This window comes from Plectrocnemia conspersa, unplaced genomic scaffold (genome assembly GCF_051122295.1).
Source record: "Plectrocnemia conspersa isolate PC_06_02 unplaced genomic scaffold, ASM5112229v1 ptg000014l, whole genome shotgun sequence".
In the NCBI taxonomy this organism is placed as follows: domain Eukaryota; kingdom Metazoa; phylum Arthropoda; class Insecta; order Trichoptera; family Polycentropodidae; genus Plectrocnemia; species Plectrocnemia conspersa.
Window position 1 is genome coordinate 18,204,706 of NW_028277178.1, and position 23,924 is coordinate 18,228,629.

Here is a 23,924-nt window from a genome sequence, read left to right on the forward strand (position 1 = left end):
ATCGAATTTCTATTATTGTATAGGATATAATAGATTAATTTTTTTTATGAGGCGATCCTTGGTTTGTCGAAGCGTTCGGCATTGAACGTTCCAAGTTTCAAGGCCCTTATTCAATGTGCGTGTCGAGGGCGATCGCAAAAGTTATCCGCCGACAACCTCGATTATGGTTTTATATTGTATATACATATATAATTTTAAAATCACAATTGCCGAATTGATCCGTATATATTATGAGTACAATCGAAGCATTTCATCATTGTCAACGAGCAGGTCGATCGTACATCATGGAAAGTGGTATAAAACCTATGCGTTGCACAACAATTCATTATTCACTTTCTAAAGAGTGAAAACACAAAATCAATGTAAAACAATAGGAAGCGACATAAAGGTTATTTCGCGAGAGCTAATTTTTTTATCGCTAAGTTAAAAAATCATACACGTGTATACGATATTATTTTTATAATGTATGCACGACACGTGTGTGTAATAAGGGTATTGCAACGTAAGCGGGCAACACAATAAACAAAGGAAAAGGTGAGGGTGTGTATGCCTGCACGGCGAGGGTCATTTCATCCCCATGTCCGTAGGGGTGGATATTTACCAGATAACGGGTAATCAAGAACATAAAACGATCATATTCGACGCCAAGCAAAATATGATTTATTTTGTGTGCGTGACCTTTTTTTATGTAATAAATATTTAATGTATATATGATGGAATGCTTGTTTTTTGCAAGAGCGTGGGTATGATATAGAAATATGACGTATACCTAAAAATATGAAGCATATTTAAAATTTGACAGTACGATGAAACGAAACTATAGTGAGCATTCTCAAGAGACTTTCAGGTATAAATCCTATTATGACTTATGAATATACATATAAGAACACAATAGTTACTTTCAAGCTATTTCCTCGAGTTGACCATTTTTTCTTAAGTTAATATATTGAAACTATAATATTATTCTACAAAATAATCTCAATCAACAGATACAACCTTCTTCCATCGATCAGGCAAGTTTTTAATCCCGCATTTGTAAAAACTCACTGGCTGTGAGTTAAAATATTCAGAAAGAAATGTTTTAACTTCACTAATACGGTTTAAGCAATTTCTCATAATCAAATATGGTTAAGCAATTTCTTTCAATTCATTTTTATATTGATCTACCAAGGTTGGTAGAGAAAATATGAAGATTCAAAAATACTAAACAGGGATATAATCGGTGACTAAAACCTGAAAGACCTGCGATCGAATCCTATATGCAACCTAGTGTTTTTGAATTTTATCGTGTGAGATATAGTAATTACTAATTATTATATAACTATCATTCCGATCGATCATCACAGACTAGGTTTTCCTAGATTTTCCGAATCTCACGGATGTAATAAAAATAAAATTTAGATAGATAGTGTATAGGATTTATTAATATTTTATATGTAATAAAAATATATAGAACCAATTTACAGACTGTGTTTAGCCCGTTGTAACGTATTGGGCTAACGCCTTTCATGTTACTGCGGAAAATTTACAATAAATAAATTAGGGCTGACGTCGTGTGATTTATCACAGTCATTTTACAGACATTTAAAACAATTTGGAAAGGTGTCAACTTACGGAATATGGTTACCTCGTCTAAGGTAAAGCTTGCGCTGCAAATATAAATATGGCGATCATTTATGATTCGAGACCAGAGGAAATCATTATTAAGTCGTTGTTTTTTCGTCCCCAATTTCAATTTCAAAAGATTATGTATTTTACACCGCGACAACGTTTTTTACGACGAATTGTATTTTGCACCACGACAACGAACGGACGCACGTTTGGAAGAAGACATCATAAAAAATCAATGGATTTATCCTACGTAATTTTTATAATTTTTTAGATCGTTTTTTAAGTAGAAAATAGTATCTAACTAAAACTGATGTATAAAATAACATTGAAGAATTTATTCCTTCTAAGATTCGGGTATGAAAAATTGATTGATTGTAGAAATAGATGAAGAATATATAATCGATTAAAAATATCACATTCTTTATTTTTTGACTTCTTTAACCCGCACTTAAAAAACCGCAAAGACTTATGGAACAACATAATATAACACACCTTTCTAATTTATATTTCTATCAATTAAATAACACGACCAACATTATGCACAAAATGCTATACCGTAAAAATGCGAAAATTAACTCATTAATCTCTAGAATCAGTGCCTAATAAAATACCCTAGTTAACCCTTTGGTTGCCAAAATCGATATATCGGCTCTGCTACTGTACTGAGAATTGGAAATTCGACGTCATCTTTGATATATGTTTAATGTGCTGTAGACTTCAGGGGAAAATAACATTTTATCCGAACATTATTTTTTTATAATATATGTAATAAAATAATAATCACAAAAGGTAAGTAAACATTTTTTAATTTATACCTTTTTTAAATTGCTTTATTGTTTTGGTATTTAATCTCAATTAATTCTAATTTTATTTTATTTTGATATAAAGTACTTATTCTTAACTTTGTCATATGCTATTTAAAACAATATTAACTGTATTTAAAAAAAATCATTTAAAACATGTCTTTGAATGCAAGCGTGATAGATTTGGTTCGAGCCATTTATGTAACGCGTCATACATGCGAATTACAGCAGCAATTACTCAGAATTCCGATATCGTACTATCGGAGAATATATATCAATTTATTTTCTGAATAATCGCGGACATGCAGATATAATTTATATGTATAGTGATACGAATAGATCAGTGGCGTACCGTAACTTTTAAAACATGGTATGTACAAGCTCTGGGTATACTTAAAACATACAGGTATACTCCGGAAAAAAACGCATGTGTCGGGATCAGTGTCAACACATGTATTGATGACAGTTTCCCAGCCAATATTTCGTCATGTACATACAATATGTACCGATAACTGGTACACAAGTTTGGATTTAACTAATAAACTATTGGCTAAAGACACATTTACTTGGAACAAGTAGAATTGATCGGAGAGGATTGCTGAAAGAAGTTACCAGGCAAAAATTGAATCGAGGCGAAATAGCTGCCAAGCATAATATAAAAGGCATCAATATTTTTAAATGGAGAGACATGCGAAAAACAAGAAATATTAAGAATAAAAAATAGAAGAGGTAATCTGGTTGATAAACCGATAATGTTCTACGATTAATCAGGGGGAAGCAGCGGTGGATTTATCCGACCAGATGACAGCGTATTGCAGCTCGTTTCTAAAAACAGTGAAGTGGTACCGCAAATTGGCAATCGAGCTCCTTTTAAATACTTCAGTAGTAAATTCTTTTATGTTAAAAAATGTAATAAAAGAAAAAAATACCATTGTAGAGTTTCGGAAGGAGCTTGCGTTGTATCTTACGTCGTGCAAAGATTTTTCCGGGCCATCAACTTCAGCAATAACTAGAATACGATCAGCCATGAGTTATTGAAAAAAGATGTTCTAACTCGAAAAGTTTCACGTAATTGCGCTAGGTGCTACAAATTAAATTCTAAGTTTGGAAGAAAATTTGCGAGACATAAAACCACCAAAGTTGTGACATACTTTGGGGGATGTGAGGGACAACCCCACTTCTGTTTATCCTGTTTCAAAACAGAACATAGAAATGTCTCTATGTACATATTTGTAAACTAGCTTGTTTTTCATATGTATCTTGTACATACATACATACATATGTGATTAATTTTAGTTCCATTTTATGTTTTTATTATTCTATTATTATAATTTTGTCTAATAATCTTCATGTTCTAATAATGTATAATATAGTATGTGCAAGCAATAAAGTTTCTTTGTCAACTGAAAATGCACGTAAAATTAATGTAAAAATTAATAAAACGTATGAAAAAAAATTACATATTCCTCTAAATTAACAGTATATATTGTTTTACAATGAAAATCTGCATATTTTGTAATATAGCTCATAGAAAAATATTAAAAACTATTTTTTGATAAAATTTATTTAAAAAAAAAATGTTTTATGTTTTGGTTTGCAATTTATGCACAAACGCCGTGTCAGCCATATTCCATGTTAAAACTCTAAACCTTAAACTTCTGAATAAATTGTCGAACAATCGATCGAGAATGCAATATTCTATGATTTGTTCTGAAGGAATCGTTTCGTGAGCCGAATCCTCTTTCATATATTCAAGAAGCTAATTTATAGCACCTAGATAAGAAGAAATTATATTCAAGAAGTTCTGTGTAAATATGTGTTATTTAACAAAATTAAATATTTCAAATTTTTATTTGAAAGACATAAATCAAAATATTTTTATTAAAAGTCCCTTAAATTCTTGAAGAGAAGAGTAAATTAAAAAAGTTTTGTCTTCAACGGAACGTCATGAAGGTACCAGCGAAGGAAACAGAATTAATAAAAATTTTGCGCCGCAATGTGTATTACGTATCAACGACGTAATGCTGCGTATTTTTAGATTTAAAAATAAAGGTCATAAACGTTCTGAAAGCACGTGTTGACCCTTTTCACGTCCCCAAAAGGCTTCAATGTCGTAATTTTCTTGATACTTATTTTATATTTTATTTGCGAACAAATATTATGTGGTTCTAAAACTCGCTTTTCAAATTATCATAATTTTTAATGCTACTTCGTAGATGACTATAAATCCAATACGGCTTGTAATATTTTTTCTTAGCGTAAATAATAGTTTTTGTGAGAGAGAAAAAGTCTCACGCGGCACTAGCGTAGTGACCGCGTCGAGCGACAAAAGTCTCGCGCGGCATTGAAACGGTTAAGAAGATAGTCGCTGCAATTCTGATCTGAGCCGACGTACGCGGACGACGGTCCATAACAATTCACTACTTCTAACTTCGCTAATCTGAATGAACAATATGGACAATTTTAGGTAAAATTTTTAAGGGACTAGCCTTGTCCCTCTATTATAATGACGACACGCCACAGGATTAAATATAACATTCATGGTTAAATCAATTGAACATGAAGTAAAACACTTGAGTGGAACAACGAGTAGTATATTTTGAGCATCACCGATCTGAACTATTTTTATTTCATATCTTTACCAGCGAAGCTGTAATGCATTTATTTTAGATATAGTAGAGCATTGTATTTTCATCCTCGAAAAGGCAATGTGTAATATTAATTCGAAAGTTAATTTGCAAAATCACTATGACCCTAGTAATGTTTCAAGTTCGAAACAAATTAATTACAGCGTTCGAATAATACAAAACTACTAGCATCGTTCAAGGATTTTTATTTATACTCAGCAAGACTATTTTTTAGCCATGGACTTGAGCACCCGCCCCGGATATTGTATTCAGGTCGGTCTCCCTCGATCGCGTCGAGCACGGGAAACATGTTGACTGTATCCCCACAAAATCGCTTCCGGGAGGGTTCCAGGGGTTGGTGGTTGGTTGAAGGCCCTGCCTGGGACGCAAGGCCAAGAAGAGGAAGCTTCGGGCGGGGGTCGGATTGGTGGTTTGAGGGCGTGGGCGGTCGGCGACACCGCAGACGTTGCCACAGTTCGAAAATTGCGAAGTTTTCTCCTAGGGACTACTACCTACTCCTACTAGAAGACCAGCGCAGCTGGAAGCGACAGAGAGAGAATTCCTGCTAAAAGCAAACCAAATCGATTCTCGAACGATAACTTAAATTCAATTTATAAATCGACTTTTTTATGTTAATTAAACAAGATTATATCGTTAAAGGCCGATATGATTGACGCGTTCATAAAATTATATTTCAAGTGTGAACATACCTATGTACATCCTTAAGGGACAAGGACACCGGCAAGATTAAGCGATGAGCTCCAAAAAGGACAATCTGAAACAGTAAGGTAAATACTTATTGTGATATTATTATAAAATTGTTAGCAATAATAATCATAATACTTTAAAATTGCATAATCATTCATTTTCATCTGAAAGTATGATGATGATAAATTGACGGAAATTACTAACTGGATGTTAAATTATTGAGTGAGTGGCTGTATCAACCTTTATGCGAGGTCGTAGCTGACTACAGGGTTATACACCTCTGCGTTTATCCCGACTATTCGACCTTAGGGCTTTAACTCGGAAAAGCGTTACATTCGCAAATAACGACCCACCAGGGTAAGGTGTGACCTAAATAATACTTTTCAATTATGTTACGGTACATACTGAGGGTTTTACAGCTTCTTTAATGCCGTCTGCGTATAAAAAAATAAATAGGGAACAGAAAATCGGTTAAGTGTTAGATCTGGATTAAAAATAAATTATTATAATTTTATTTTAAAACTATGAGCTGTTTTTAAACAATGGTTGTCCTTAACGTTATTTACAAAATACTATTAGTCATTTGCTAATAATGTGATGAAAAAAACACAAAGATTATATGTAATTTTGAAGAATTCTTAGAATTTGAGGTAAAGTGATATTCGATAATAGCGATGATCGAACAATTCATAGAATTAAAGAGCTTCATACGTAAAGCTTTAATTGACGAGGAACAAATAAACGGAAAGTAATAATCGAGTCTGTTACTTATTTATATGCTCCTTATTTGTTCTTTAAATATTTTAAAATAATTATTTTTAGTTTATTTGTTATATACTTTGTAAACGTAATATATATAATAATTATATCGTATTATTGTAAACGAAAAATTAGTTATTCCTAGTTCATGGGAAATTACGCAATCATAAGTTCTCATAAATCCTGAGGAACAGCATCCACTAGTTGCCACTTTAATTAAAGAAATATTTTACCGTATATTTTTGTGTGTTCCAACCACATGCACAATTAACTTAGAGGTCGACCTTCTAACGACCATTTTAAACAAATGAAAATAAATACCAACTCGTTTCTAAGGTAATGCCTAACAACGGAATAGAGAGCTCGAAACTAAACAATTGCATTATTAATTGTTAATATTTAACGGATCATCTATAAGCGCATTAGTCCCGAGGCATTAATCACTCATAAGTATCGGAAGAACTATTCTTTTGTGAGAAAATGCTGCCCGATAGACAACATTCTACCCTGCGCAAAATGAATATTGCTATTTTAACGATCGCTAAAAGTTGGCAACTTGCACTTTTAAGGCGTACATATTTCGTGGGTGTGTTAAAGAGACGATGCAAGTGACCCATCTATATCCTCATCTGCAATTCGCTAGAGCTGTCTGGAATCAGTAATAGGGCAGGCAAAGAGACAACACGAAGGGAAACGCCCCCTCTCCCCGAGGCACGAGTCATATCAACGGATGGTCCAGCATCATCACAAGATCACATCACGAAAATATTTCGCTGAATCTCCAGCGAAGACCCTCAGACTTTCAATAACAGCTAGTAGGACTCCACTACATTACCATTTACACATGTGATATTTTATATATGATCAATTAAATAAACTGTTACCAGATATTCCATTGTATATTTTTGCTGTAAAGTCACACACATCCGGCCTCAAAACCAGAAATATTAATACATTTTAATAAAAAATATCAGTGAGCAATGAAAAACATTTTACAATTTATTTTGATAAAATTTAAAAGAAAATCTAATGGGTAATATAGATAACTTTTTTTCTAGATGCACTATAAAATCATTGAGCAAATGATTTATACTACGATTTTTCCGCTATGCCTGTACTACACTCTCTGGAAGATGTCCGAACCGAAGTTACAACTGAAGACGGCCGAGATCTACGACTTCGAGTAAGCGCCCACACTGTCGCGAATTTCATATGCCAGCGCGCTTCGCGGCGTGAATAACGTCTGGACGGCGGCTTCTGTCACGTACGGCCGGCATATTTACGCGCGATCGAAAAAAGTGCTAAATAATCGCAATTTTTAAATTGTTTGTATTCAAATTACGCTACTGATAATTATTAAAGTTTGTGTGGGCACTCACCAACACAATATCAATTAAAACTTTTCGGTCGTAAATATTCAATTTACGCAAAAAATACCATAAGGCATAAAAATGATACTTCAGAATACGAACACCACATCTGTGACTATCCTAGAATTTGTCGCCATATATTCTAAATAATAATTCGTTATGGTGTGACATTTATATAAACCGATCTAGGAAAATACATAAGGATATTCTAAACGATTTTTTTTAACAAAATCAAGTACCACTAATTATTTTTTAATTATTTAATTTTATATGAAAAAAAATATAATAACGATATCTAATGGAAAAATATACTATCAAAAATATAATTAATCCCTTTTGATGCCCTAAAATATTCAAAGATGTCAGTAAGAGTCTGTTGAAGATCGAGTTTCATAAAAGCATGTTAACATGCGATCCACGATAGGATAGCAGCGCTCGACATGCGTGTTAACCGTAGGACGCCTACGCGCATACTGAAATTGAACCGAGTTACACGTTCTATCTCAGTTTGCAAAACACCATATCATTATCTCTCTCACTCTCTTCACTTAACACGCGAGAGATCGAAAGGCGAAGTATATCACCGCTCGCGCTCGAAAGAGCAGCTCCGACTTCGGTCCCTTTGACTCGGAAAAATGCCGACAATGTTCGAAAGTGCTCGAAGCTGGCCAAGTCGACTAAATTACCCCCACTTTACCTCCCGTTCTCGGTAACATCGGACAACTTCCGAGAGATTTTAGAGCAGGCAGAACCGAACTCGACCGAAGTAACCCACTATATTCTCCGTCCTTGACCAACCTTGGCCAACTTCCAGAGAGTGTATTGCAGGCATTATAAGCAGGGCTGTGGAGTTGGAATCAGAGTCGTAAAAAATCGACCAACTCCGACTCCTTCTTAAAATTTTCTTTAACACGTTGAATACGCTAAAGAGCGTTTATTTTCCGTGCTTAATCAAATATGATTTAAGAGTTTCCATAAAAGCAATTATTTTTGAAAGATCTAATTCAGTTTAAATCACAGATGTAAAAAATTAAATTTAAATTGATATTTTTAAAGATTTAAGATTAGATTTAGTCAACCTGGCAAAATAAAACTAACGAAACATGCTTTTTTCTTGCGAGTATAATTATTCAATTTATTAATTTTAAATATTTTTTACATTCAATATATTTTTTGTACCTACTTTTTAAATATATAATTATAATAAGTCAATTAATGTGAATTTGGTAGACGTAGTCTTTTTTTGCTTAATGATTTTATTGCTATCATTTATATGCTGGCGAAAATAATCTTATATACTAAACGATTCCACAGCCCTGGTTATAAAAACATATATTTATCCACAGTGATTCATTAATTACTGATAAAAAAACCCTAATGATAAGGATTTAATGATTGCAAAGGAGTTACGGAATGCAATTACACAGCAAATAAGAAAAAACATAAGTTTAGGAAAATTTCCGAATATATTTTTTTTCGTTTTAATGGGGTTCTAACCACGGACCTTTAGAAAGCTAAAATAACAATAGTTTGGCCAAACAAAACGAGAGGGCAATCGATTTTTTGTTAGGGCAAACATGAAATATATAAGAATAAATTCATGAATAGCCACGCAGATTTTCAAATGCCTATTACCACTACACAAAACACTTTTCTTTGTAATATATTAGGATCGAATATAATTGTTGTAACTTTCCTTGGTTGCCCAGAAATGTCCACCTAGAAGTTACTTTTTTACCAATGAATATACCGAAGGCGGAACTAAATAATAATTGGGCCTTCTCTCCCATTTGTCCAAGCTTTGTATAATGACCAGTATAAAAAACTTCACAATTAGTCAAACCACCACCTTACTCATGCACTAACTTTCAGATTAAGTCTCAGCTGAGCATGATGAACCAGATAGACTCACCATTTACCCAAATTTCGAGCCCATTTATCTGCATTTTTATTGTATATATGTACATACATATATACGATGATTAGTTGGTGTTAATTTGATTATTATAATCGATAGTCCAAACAATAAAAATTTTGCACATAATACAGAAAAAGTCATTACTTCACTCCTATTTTTGAGTTCAAAACGTATTCAATTAACATACTACAATATATAATACGGATACGAGAGATATAATACAAGATAAGATACGTCGGAAAAGTGGAACGTCACACACGGCTCGCGGAAAACCTTCGGCCGGAATGAAAAACATATGGCTCGGATAAATATAGTATGCAATCAATCGGCTTATACGTACTGACACAATGTCTTCATTCATCGCGTGTCGATATGTATACGTACGTGAATACGTGTGCACACAAAGTGGCTCTTTATGTTAATTGAACGAACACAATTAACAGTTTGCTACGTACACGACGACGAGAGTGAGATAGAAGGTCAGAGCGCGAGCGCCGTGCGAAACCTTAAACGTTAATTAATACGGTGGTGGTATGCATAAACACACACACGCGCGGGATTGTATAACTACTAATGTATCACACGTGTAGGTTTATGATACACATGAGCATGCGATTGAGAAATTAATTCGTTGGATATTTAGCGTGCTTCCGCGTGTGTGAGGTCATATGATTATTCAATAAATCTTTAAAATTGACCTTCAGTACTTCAAAAGATGGATCATCGATGATTAATATCTTATTGTAACCTGATTTTATCTATGACAGTATATATAAAATACGTACAAAGTATAGCTAAAAAACATAACACAATAGTGCAGTCGTTTGTATGAATAATAATTAATCCATAAAATGTATATGCTTTGATATATCTCTTGTTAGAAGATTAATTAAAATAATTACTTCAAGTATAATCTAAATAGTTAATTAGGAATTAAAATACAACAAAAAAAAACTAGGCACAGTATACTCTCGATTATCCGGACTAATGCTGGGGAGGAAGTTCACAGACAATGATAAACACGGATAGTCCGAATTATCAATTTTTATTTACTTTTAAAACATGTATAATATTATACACAATACAGATTATCATTGTATTTATTTATTTATAAAATCTGTGATTCATGTTTGCTTTTGAGAATCTCTCAATAAGATTCGAATATCTGTACGATTTTTTTTAAAGAATTAATGTATCGTTATTTTCGAAACCCCTTTGGTCGATGTAGTCCAGTAAACTTTGAACAAAAGTCTGTGCCTAATGTGATTGTTAGTATTTTCTTCACTTGTATTCTCACTATCACTATTTTCTTCTTCTGTTTAAATGGTAATTGAAGCATTGAAAACCCGGATCATTTGAATCGCGATCAAACCACTACTCAATATTTTCATTATCTACATTTTCAAAGCATTTTAATCTGCATGTTTTTAATATATTATTTTGCCTGTCTCTTTAGAATCCAATGCATATATTTCCACGTTAGGAAAAATCTTTTTCTACGGTAGATGTAGTGTTACTGGCTTTACTTTTGATGGCGTCATTTTTTCCAGAAATTGAAGTCATCATTTTCCTCGACAATAGTTTTGAGAAGACCAGCACGGTAAAACCGTTTCATTGATGATGCATTGGTTGAATTAAAAAATTACAACCATTAGACCGTCGTTCGTTTTCAATATGCTTTTATTCGGATGAGAAGGATCATCTATTAACAAAACTGGTTTCTGTGGAAACCCTTTACTTTTTTTTAAAATCTCACTTCAGGAAGCTATTTGTTTTTGAACCAATTTTCGAAGATCCGTCCATGCTTCTTTTAGCTTATAATAATCATGCTCCCTAAATGATTTAGGTTTTATTTCATTTTGCAATAACCAAAATTTAATTTATGAATTCCAGATGCATTTCCACGAAGTGTTCGGCACACGGGCGCCTAAAATATTTCAAAAAATATGTTGTCTATTTTTCGAATATTTTACTACTAAGCAAAATACTTAAATTTTGAATATCGAAATGTCTGATTGTGAATCTTTAAAAAACGATGTAAAAAATAGTTTAGTAGAGATGATTACCAATGGAATGGCCCGAAAATTTAAAGAATTTCGAAATAGAAAATATAGTATGAGCCAACATTAACTATGACCTGAAAGATATAGATGGGCGATTATTTAATCAAATTCATTTTCAAAGAAAAACAGTTAATGTGGAATTGAAAAAAAGTGGCTCGTATTTTTATTTTCTTAGATTAAATTAAGACCATCGTGGCTTAACAGGTTACCCCAATGCGCCACGATGGTATATATACCTATGTATATATACATGATATATATATATATATATATATATATATATATATATATATATATATATATATATATATATATATATATATATATATATATATATATATATATATATATATATATATATATATATATATATATATATATATAAATAGAACAATACTTAAAAATAATAAACATAACAAAAAAATATAAAATATCAAAATGAAATGATCAGCTCCTCGTAGCTAACATTAAACAAGTCAATATGTAATGCCAGCGTATTAAGGAGCCGGATGGCCACAGCTATAGGCGAGTCGGCAAATGCGGACGTCCTAGCCCTAACGTCCATCAAAAGAGGACGCGATCGTGATTCTCGAAAATGTTCCGGATCCCAAAACTGGAATTCCTCGAGTATATTCGTTTTAATCAAATCGAGTGTTTTGTTTTTGCTGAAAATTATTCAGCATTGAAGAATTTGCTTTAGCAAGAGCAGAAATACATGAAATATGCAAACAACATTTTAATTTCTATTAAAAGTGGATTGATCTAATGCGACTGTCTACTGATCGAACCATTAATTCTCTATCGAATAAATTTGTACTTGAGTGAAGTAGAACACTGAAACGAGTTACTCAAGTGAATCATTTAAAATATTTAAACTACGGTCTCAGAAAATATTGCATTCAGATGATCTTCAGATAAATTATTTACCAACAATAATAGTAAATTTCTTAAAATTATCGAGATGTTTTCAAAATATGATCCGGTGCTAAAAAAAACACGTAAAACGTGCAATGAAATATCAATACAAAACCCATTACTTGGGAATCTCATTGATCGCCAAAACTACCAAAAACAAAATTTTGAAAATGGTGAAAAATGCTTTGTATTTTTTTATAATTGTGGACTGTACGCCGGATGAAAGTAATAAAGAACAAAAGTCGATTGTTGTGTGATATGCACATTGAAAAATAATCCTAAGTTAGCAACTCGAAAGTGGAAATTGAGGAAAGTTTCATATAATTCATGAATATTAAGAACACGACCGGAATGAAAGTAATTTAAAATTCTTTGAGTTAATATGACTTATCCATTGTAAATCTTCGTGGTCAAGGCTACGACAATGGAGCCAATATGCGAGATATAAGAAACGGAGCGATTTTGATTCCATGTATCTGTCATTCTTTAAATCTAGTCATTGTTGATGTTGTAAAAGGAGCAACTGAAATTATATTTTTTTTCAATTATCCAAACTATTTACAATTTTTTTTGGACCGACAAGCGTTGGCAAATTTTCCAGTATATGAGTTGTAAATTAACGGTAAAATCATTGAGTAATACTAGGTGGAAAAGCCATATAAATGCCGCGAGTGCTATGAATATCGGATTGAAATGCATTTATTCTGCTTAAAAATAAGTTGTTAAATCGAAGAAAGATTCACTTGTGCGTTTAACAGAGGAATCAATTTATTTGTGGATTGGTGATCTGGCACGAAGTGCTTACAGAAATAAATTTCACAAGTTAATTTTTACAATCTGTAAACACGAACGTAGAATCCGAATTATTGTTTTTGCTTAAATAGTATTTAATTAAAAAAAAAAAGTTTGAATAGAAAATTAAAACCGATGTATAATTGTTAATATTTAATTTAATCGAAATATTGATGTTAACACAATATATGATAGATATAAAAAAGAAAAACATTATACATTTATAAGACCTATTTTTTTAAATTCCAAAATCAAATTTATTAAGAAGATAATTTATCATTGCTGTTATTTTTTTCTAAAGTAATTTTTAAAAAATTACAATGCATCTAGTGTTTAAATAATAGATTTAAAAGATTAAATATGTATGGGTGTATAATTATTTAAGAAAAACTTTGAAATTTTAATAATAGAAGGAATTGTTAATAATAACTTTATTTGGAAATTGATAGCAAAAACAAATATATTATAAAAAAAATATATTTCTTGATTCTTGATTTAAATGAATTTTATTTACAGAATACAGATAAATTTAGAATTGCATCTGGGAAACAAAAAGCGGAGGATCAATAATATATAAGTAAGAAGAGGGGGGGGGTCTTAAACTTCAACCGTCAAATATAAATTTTGATTAAAATTAATACTTCAAAATTAATTACAACGGCAACTAAAAATATTGTTTGTTACGAAACTATTATGGTTGAAAAATTTATCAGTTTTAAAATATTCGTAGAATAACGAATAAACTTATATTACACCACATATTAAACTAATTTAATTATTACAAAGTTGTAAAGATTACATTTTAGTCATAATATATACATTTTAAAGTCCACAGACAAGTTTAAACTTTGCGATGAAACCCAAGTAAGATGGAAAAAATAGCAAAGTTTGTCTGTAAGTTTGGGATAATTTTAATATATAAATTTGCTCATCGTAAAAACACGCGAAAGGGCTCATCCGTCCCAATACATTGTTGACAGCAAAAATGTGTTTCTACTATGAGTCAAATGATTAACAGAAACTTGATGTACCGATCATTGTCAATTCTCGCGGAGTATAAACTTGAAAGCATCATAAAAAAATATTTATGAATCACAAATATTATTTACCTAATCAAAAAATTTATTCTGTGTAATTAATATCAAAATTGCATTGGAGTATTAAAAAATATCTGTTCACATCTCTTGCTAGAAAGCTATCCATCAACCGATGAATAACTAACGATCATAAATCATTGATGGAAATAATAACAATAGACTTAAATAGTGTTTTTTTGTGTACGACCGTCCCCCGAGTATACCGTGTGTATTTTAAGCAAATATTTGTATTTTTTCTTATTAAACGGTAAATGTTTGAGATGTCGAAACGAAATGTGTTATAAAAATTACATTGTGAAACAATACTATCGGATTGTTAAATAGGGATTTCCTGTCCCTTTTCGATACTCCGCTCTCACTACCCACTTTTTCTCTAAATGAGCCATCTTCATCCGAGCCTTTCTAATTCGAAAATAAAATTTAAAACAAATTTTTTGATGTTGTTTTCAACAGCAATTGTTTCGAATTATTAAAAAATACTAATAGTTTTTTGTATAAAATCAAACAAAGTGCTGAAATGAAGGAAGAGCAAATAAAAGTTTTAAAGAGAAAAAAGACTGGTGCAGAGGAAAAGAAAACGGAATTGAAATTGTTATCTCGCAAAATTAAACCAAAAATTGAATACTTTTTTTTTAATTTTTATAATTTAGTTCTCTATTTTCATTTTTGTATTGTAATACGTATCAGTATAACAATTTAGGCACTAAATTGTAACACATTTGATCAAAATTAGATTTAAAAAAAATTAAAAAAAAAATATTATTTAGAGCTCGGATAATCCACACCCGGATGGATAATCGACAGTGTATATTTAAACTAATAAATATATTTATTACGTACTTTTCTAGCTTTGTTCGAAGGTTTCGCATTGCATAGTTCTAACCGAATATAATTGAAACATCACATGGTTAAATCATTATAATAAAAGCTCAATGTCTGGCTGTAATAGAGCGAAACGATCAAAAATATTTCGTTTTCAATTCCAAATTACGAGCTTATTTTTAGAGGCCACCTCGCTTTTCTTAATTTATATTATTATTTCGTGACAGCCTTCATCGATTCCTACGATACTTTTTCGGAATATGATTCAATTGAATAACTTATACTATATGACAAAAGAACAGCAAAATGACTAATGGAGGAAATACCCAAAAATCCACGCGCTCAATGAATTAACACTGAAACTCTAACTACTAACAATTTGTGACTGCAAATTGTGCAAAAATTGTCACATGTTCAATGCTGTTTAAACAGCAATCAGTCCAATAGCAGGAAACGTAAAAGTAAACAACAAAAGTGAAACGACCGCGATAAAACAGTACCGTTTGCGCAATCCTCCATCCTTCTCCAAAATAATGGGAAAGCTTAACCGTTCGCTTTCGCCGCCTTAGAGCAAATCCTAATTCGAACCCCGACGGAGTTTTCCGACCCGCACTATGTAAATTCGCATCAGTCTTTAACAATGGCCCTAACGTGTAGTCGCGGCATTGGCCGTTCGGACCCGAGAGGTCAGTAACAATAAGAGGACGACCTCGCGACGTCCCAGACTCCGACCGGAAAACCGACGCCGAAAGGCTAACTGGTCAACTAGTAAACTCTCATGACAACTGCCTGCCCAAAAACGAAGCAATTCTTCGTTCGTTTGGTTTTGGGTCAATGCGAAATTATTAATAAACGAAGAAGACGTTCGCTACTTGCTCTTCTACTTGTCGCAGTCGTAAATTAAGGTTGCCGCACGCGAAATGAACATATTCGTATTTCGAACACGTCCCACTTAATTTTTGCCCACGTGAATACTCAAGAACGGGCTTAATATTGATTATAATTAATTGGTTAACAAAAGCGTATTAAGTAGCATCTTCTTCAAAAACAAACGTATATCTTAGTGTGCCGCAATCTATCACTACAGTTACATAGAAGAGCATAGATTACAATGTACAGTTCAAAATTAAGGTCATATGTTCTTGTTATGAAAATTATTTCAATATTTTCTTAGGACCGGTACGGGCCATAGTTTGCGAAGCGCTGTCTAAGCATTAATTATTACCTACTCTACAAGGATTTTTATTTGTTATCGTATACCCGCCATGTCAAGTACGCACAAGGGAAAAGCTCTTGAGGATTTTTTTATAAAAATAAACATCCACTGTATGGACACGTGATCCTTATTAATTTTTATCTAGCTTTATATGAAAGAGAACGTTCCAGGCAATACGAGGCTAAACGGTTTCGGTTTCGGATTTCGATTAGTTTATTTTCCACTCGGATGTGACGTCGTAAAAAAGGGACGCAAAAGGAATACGCGATGTAATCGAACCGATAAAACGGTCCGAGGCGAGAGAGGACAGCGGATTAAAGTGGTTCGGAAAGATCGATGATGAGTTTTTCTATACGCTGTTGTTAGCTGCGGCGAATAGAGCTTCTGGTTCAATGACGTCAATAGTCAGCTTATTCATTTTTAATAATAATATAAGGTGATAACGATGAAATTACCTACTTATTTACACGATTGCTTATGAAAATGTCTACCATAATAAAATGTGGCAAAATTCTTATGTCACGAGAAAAACAATACCTTCAAAGAAATACCAATATAGTATTATTTATAAAATATCTGGCAGACTTCTAGATCATTGATTAATAATAGGTACCATGTAGTGGGAGTAGCGTGGTTGTTGTAAGAACTCCCTTGTCAAGTCAATAATTTATGTATGATTAACACCACTTATTCTATTGTATAATATTGCCTTCTTATGTTTTATTAAATTCAGCGATTTTTAATCAATCCAAATGTCTGGCTCAATTTTTGTAATTTATTTCATATATGTATTGTCCATCCAAGATGTTAACGCTCATCATCATTGTGTTGGAAACAAGGGTGCGTGTACGCATGCATGCATACATATGTATACAGTTTTCCTGTTTTAAGGGCTGTTTTAACCTTTCCTTTACGGTGCTAAAAATTCCGCGCGTTTCGGCGATATGTATTTTGTACATCTTAGGCGATATGTATTTTGTACAAACGAAATAGTGCTTTAAAAAATCGCAAAAGAATGAATAATCATAAATATTATTTCTATTGATTATAATTAAATTTAAAATATAGTAATTTTTGTAATATTAGCGCTAAATTGTCTAAAAACGAGACCGCATCGCAAAAAGTCGGCTAGACCACTACAGCGGATGACTCACGCATGTATACACATGCAGGCAAAAACACGCGCCGGAAATCGATCAGTGGTTATAAATCTCTTAATAATATTTTTTTGAATAAAAAGACAGAATGCACGCGAACACCACAAGTATGTAAATACATTTATTAAATAATAAACAAAAATACATATAAATAAATTGAAATATAAAATAAAATATGAAACTGAAAATAAAAAAGGTGTAAAGACAATATATGTATAAAAACAATGTAATTGACATATGTACATAAATAAAATACAAAATTATACTAAATTTAAATGAAATGTCTAGTTTGCGTTCGTTCTTTCACAATTAGGACATGAAATTATTTTTTTTCTGTGTGTTGTACACACAGATTTCTTGCAAATATTGCAAACTAGCGTGCTCTTTTTTTTTGATGGATAAGGGCAAAATCTGCAATTTCTCACTGATGCTCGAGATGCTGTAGATATTGATGCTGGTAAATCCGGTAAATTGCTTGTTACTATTTCAGTAGTTTCGGCTGAATTTTTTTGGTAGTATGACATTGCGATGTCAATCGCATCTTGTTGGGGCTTGTGAAATTTTATTGTGCTAGTTTTTCTTTTTGTAATATTATGTTCGGCCAAATCCAAACTGAGCTCTCTAATGAAGCATTTTCGGCGACTTCTGTTGTTTTTCTGCCACTCAGGATACTTTAGAGTCCACAGTAGATATGCATTTAAAGCTGCAATATCTAATATCTCCATGAAGATCCGAAAAGGCCATCTTCTGGTCGACCTTACGCACGAATACTCAGCCGTCATCTTGTCACCCGTGTCTACGGCACCTTTAGTTTTATTATAGTGCAATATAATCTCTGGCTTTTTTTCATGATGTTCACTTATTTCACCATCATGAAATTGGGTGCTTAAAAGTAACACCGCTTTGTTGATCTTCGGCACGTATGAGACGAGGGTTGTGGTGGGCGTAAAGCCAAAAATGCTACTGTGTAGTTCCCGATGGCGAGATGGCAAAAAAACTTTAGGGATTTCTCGTTTGTTTTTTCTAAGTGTACCGGTCAGAGTCAATTTTTTTTCTAATAAATTATCCGATAATAGCACCGACGTAAAAAAATTATCTGTTGTTATCCCTCTATTAGTGCCGTATTGTGGTCGAACTAAGTCCATAACCACTCGATTTCCCTGATTTATTTCCCTACGATTGTTAATCATTCCTGCATAAATTTGTAGATTAGTAATATATGATGTAGAAGAATCAGCAGCCACCCAAATTTTAATTCCATATCTCCCAGGTTTTGATTTCATATATACACGAAATGGACAATTTCCCCTAAATGAGGCCAAACGTTCGTCTACGGTTAAATTTGTAGTTGGTGAGTAATTTTTTTGACACGCAACTACAAATTTGTCAAAAATTGACTTTATCGGTTCTAATTTGTCCATAGAGATGTTAAATCTCTCTTGCCTCGTTTCTCTATCGTCGAACCGAATATGGCTATATATGGTGATAAACCTATCTCGAGACATTGCTGCCGTGAAAAATGGTTGAGTAAAAAGACCGTCAGTACTCCATAGTTCATGTAAACTCTGTTTTCGTGATCTATTTCTACCCGATGCAAGCATTATTCCAACAAAAGAGTATAATTCCTCTTCAGAAATCGGCTCCTTTTTATTTTCAGGTAAACGATTTATTTGAATGTTTGTTTCATGACATATTTCTTTTATCATATCCGGAGTTACAAAGAGTCCAAACATTTCTTTCATTGTTTTCACATTGGCACTACTATTTATAAGGCCAGAATTCTCTGTGACGATATTGTGCACCCGACGTCTTGAGGGTGGTGGTGGTAGTGAATTCCATTCATATCCATTTTGCGATCTAAGTACAAGACTTTCGTCTTCATTCTCAGTATCTTCTTCGTCTTCATTATCACTGGTTTCTCCATCACCATTGTCAAGATCTTCAACGATGTCTTCAGTGTCTGATATATTCTCATTCATTTCAAACTCGACATCGCTATCATAGTTCTCCTCATTCGTAAGTTTACTTCCTTCCATTTTATTTTTTTCTGTATTGGGAAGAATTTGAATATATAAATAAAATTGAATACAAATAATACACAATAATATATATAAAAAAACATACCAATTACGTGTTACGAGAAATAATAATAATAATCACTAATCGCTTAAGAGCCCCTGCAGATCGGTCACTACGCACACAATCAACTCCGCCTGAGTAAACAACACAACTGAACTGATTTCAAAACGGCATACACTCACGCGCACACAGATGGGTCCGATGACAAATATTTCTGTGTATTGGTCACTCTACACCCGATTTTTCGACAAATCATTTTTTTCCGTCACTCCAGATAAATAATTACATATTATTATAATTGAATGTACTTCATAATAATATAACGGAGGAATACATAAATTCTGAACCGCATATCTATTATTTTTCATATAGATATTCACATTTTTAGTGTCGAATTCCAGTAAATACATATCACAGTAAGGGAAAGGTTAAGGGTAGGGTGACCATATGTTGGAAATGAAATTAAAAATTATAATATGTTATATTTTAATTTTAAATTATTGTCATGTTGTGTTATTTTGTAATCAATAGAACAATTCCTGTAATATTCTATTGGTATTTTTTTTAAATATTATATTAAACAGATATTCAACCTGGACAGTGATTCCAAAACTCCTACCATATTTTTGGGTTAAATATGTATATAAATAAATAAAATAAATAAGTGATATTTTACATTATCTTCAATAAATTAAATTAAAATAGGAAAAAATAATCGAACGTTAAATTTCACATGGTCACCCTATTATTATATACTATTATTATCATCTCACCAATACTGTAACAATGAGTGTTCATATCTTGGACGGACTATATGTATAAACATATATCAATACCCAACCCACTTCTCATCGCATTCGATCCAAGAAGGATCTGTGGCAAAGAGATAACACCGCTTCTCAGAAACAGATTTTAGCTGCTTTCCAATATATGTATTATACATAAAGCGTGACTATCGAAAGATCTGAGAGGTTTTTGGTTCCGAGAAACACCCTCCTTCCGTCAAACATGTAAAAAAACCTTTGAGCGACCATCCGGTCAGTGACTGTTGAGTCGTTGCTAGAGTTACTTAATAATCATTGTTTTCAACTATCGAATAGTAAACGATAAAATATTAATATATTCAAATATATCTAAAATTATGAAGAATAAAAATATCAGTTGTATAATGAATACAGGTTCATACACACATAATTCTATGTTATAAAAAATATTAAGAAAAATAATGGAGTATTTCAAAAGTCAGTACATACAAAGTTTAATTTTGATTATACCTGCTGCCAAAGACTGCAGCTCAGTATAATTAAAAAAAATAGCTATAATAAATTATTTTCAACAGGCTAAACCATAAAAAATATTCTTATTGATTTAAAAGAGATAAACAATTCAATGCCAATAATTGAGAAAGTCCACAGCCGCAAAATATTAACCCGGAAATGTGAGTAAATTATGGATCATATCACATATTGATAAACTCGATGTTTTATACCATGCGTCGTCGAAAAATAATAGAGTTGCATTTGTGCAGAATCACTAGACGTTGAGGTGCTGAAAATTGGAAGATTTTGTGTAGCACTTACTTACGCATCGTCGGATTATCGAGGCCACCCTTAATCAATTTTAGAAAATACTTCCGTGGATAACCCTACGCAGAGATGAGACAACGAATTTTACCCTAAAGATTCTCAATGATGCTACAAAATAGCGAATTAGCTTTACCACTTTGTGAAAAGTGATTTAAATTAAATTAATCAGTAGCGTATACAGCCGGTAATTCAGTATAGTATGTCATTTTAAAGATTACCTAAATTAAGACCAATTACTATTAGTTAGTATTGAATACGATCCAAACATTGGATAGTGTAGTTATAGTGCCTCGACACTAATTATTCACATTCACCGTTAATCGGGCGTTTTCAACACCATCATCAACTCGTGCGAAAATCCACGACGCTCGGGCACTAGACAGTTTACCTAAAGATGTTAGAAAGTACATATTTACTCCACTTCAGCGCGAAGTATGTCGCAAGAGAAAAAGAGAATTAACCGCGTTTCGACGAGTTATGCAAGTGTATCAATATGTATGAATGCAAGCGTCGAGATTTTCACGTCGGAAGTCCGCCGCGAAAAGTTCTCGCTCTCTTCCGCAGAAGTTACCTACGAGCGACTCGCAACTTCCGTAATTTATCATAACCACGTGCCATATTATACGTATCTAAAAAATATAACCGTCAAATTCAATACGTTGTTCAGTTTCCGTGTCGATATTGTCTTTGTGTATGCAATTTCTCGATAACGGATCGTATGGGACAACTGGCGCTGACAGGCAATCGCCTTTGTGTGTCATAAAGAGCACATGACATATCGTATTAAATGTATACGTACAATTACACATATGCCCGTGCATACGCCAGGTAATGTGAGCGAGTGTGCAATTTTCACTTTCTACAGTAAAAGTGGGGCAAATTTAAGACAACACCGAAGGCAAACCGCAAAACGACTGAGTGTACCTCACTATTTATTACAAACACAAAAGGCGAACTGCTAGGGTTTGTGCATATTCAACGGACGGGAAAGTTCTTTTCTTATTCAATTACAGTAAAGCCAGACTCAACAGACGACTAAATAAATGCCACATTGAACCGTCACTTAAAGTATTAAATTCAAAACATACAAATATCAAGTTGAATATGTATTAAATTAACTAGAAACTCCCATATTACTTTTTAACAAACACATTTTATATGTTGCCTTATTAAAATTACATTAAGATCTCATATCATTACTACTATTATTATAAACATGAAGATGTTTATCATATACCTTCCGCATACAACCGGGGACATACTGTGGGTATAGGTAAGTAGGTAATTGTCTAGTAGCGGCAAGTCCTGAGGAGCGACAAATGATCACAGAACAAGTTTTGAAAATGTCAAAAAACTTTAACACACGAATTCAGTTTACAATATATTTCATTGAATGACATGCATTTTTTTGACCAAATTCAAGAGGAGAAGCAAATGTCCCCATGACCTGCCTGTTTAGAATTCACGGCAAAAGCAAGAAAATCGTGCCGTCGCAGTAGCAATATTCATATTAAGACTTTTTATAACAATATTACGACTTACAATAAGTGAGAATCGAATGAAGCTTATCTAAACCGAATTTTGACCAATAATAGAGCGCAAAAAACAATTATCCCTCCTCAGAAGTCAAAAATTCACGTCAAAAGCAATAAAATCATGCCGTCGCAGTGGAAATGCCTCAACAATTTACACATGTAATATGTACTGTAATTTAAAAATATTACTATTATTAATATTTTTAACTCTGACTATAGACGGCACACTATACGGCAATAATATAAAATATTGTAACATAAATTACATTAACAAAGGTAATTTATAGCAAACACTAAAGAGACGTCGTAGGTACATTTTTAACGTTATTTATCAATATTTTTCTATACCAAGAGAGTTTTTTAGATTGAATACTAGACATCATATTTTTTTGGCAGATGCGCCTGATAAGTTCTCCACCCTTTAATTCAGTGGTACATACATAAATAAGAAAGCAGGTTTGTTATACTTTTAATATATATTGTAGATCAGTTTTGCGAAAGATTATAACTAAAGATTCTGTGACTCAATACAAAAGAAATAACATAGTACTCCATACTTTCTGATTTTCTACTGAAACATTTGTCTGAAATGGCACAACTTTATCAATAGAATTGTTTGCAGACGAAATAAGCTGCTCATTGGTTTAATACATTTTTAAAAGCCTGATTATGTTGCCAGTAAAAATTCAAAGTTGCTCCAAAAAATATATTCGAATCAAGGCGAAGATTTATTAGATCGACTTTTTTCTAACTTATATAGTTCGGTAAAACTGTTGAAGGTCACCGTACATGTACGGCGATTCCACTCAGAGTTAATATGACGTTGACAAACGAAGGAGTATTAAATAAACAAACAATTTAACCCC

General features: G+C 32.6%; 1 protein-coding gene across 16 annotated transcripts in view; it reads right to left on the bottom strand.

Moving 5' to 3' along the window:
- The window catches only part of rdx (BTB/POZ and MATH domain-containing protein rdx), a 208,177-nt gene that overhangs the window by 162,871 nt on the left and 21,382 nt on the right, over positions 1 to 23,924 (bottom strand). For 11 of the 16 annotated variants that reach the window (XM_088204916.1, XM_088204927.1, XM_088204923.1 and 8 more), the window contains one exon: positions 5,752 to 5,816. The exons of the other annotated variants lie outside the window; for them this stretch is intronic. The gene's annotated coding sequence lies outside the window, so the exon portion shown is untranslated. The remainder of the gene's footprint in view (positions 1 to 5,751; positions 5,817 to 23,924) is intronic. 16 annotated transcript variants of the gene reach the window in all.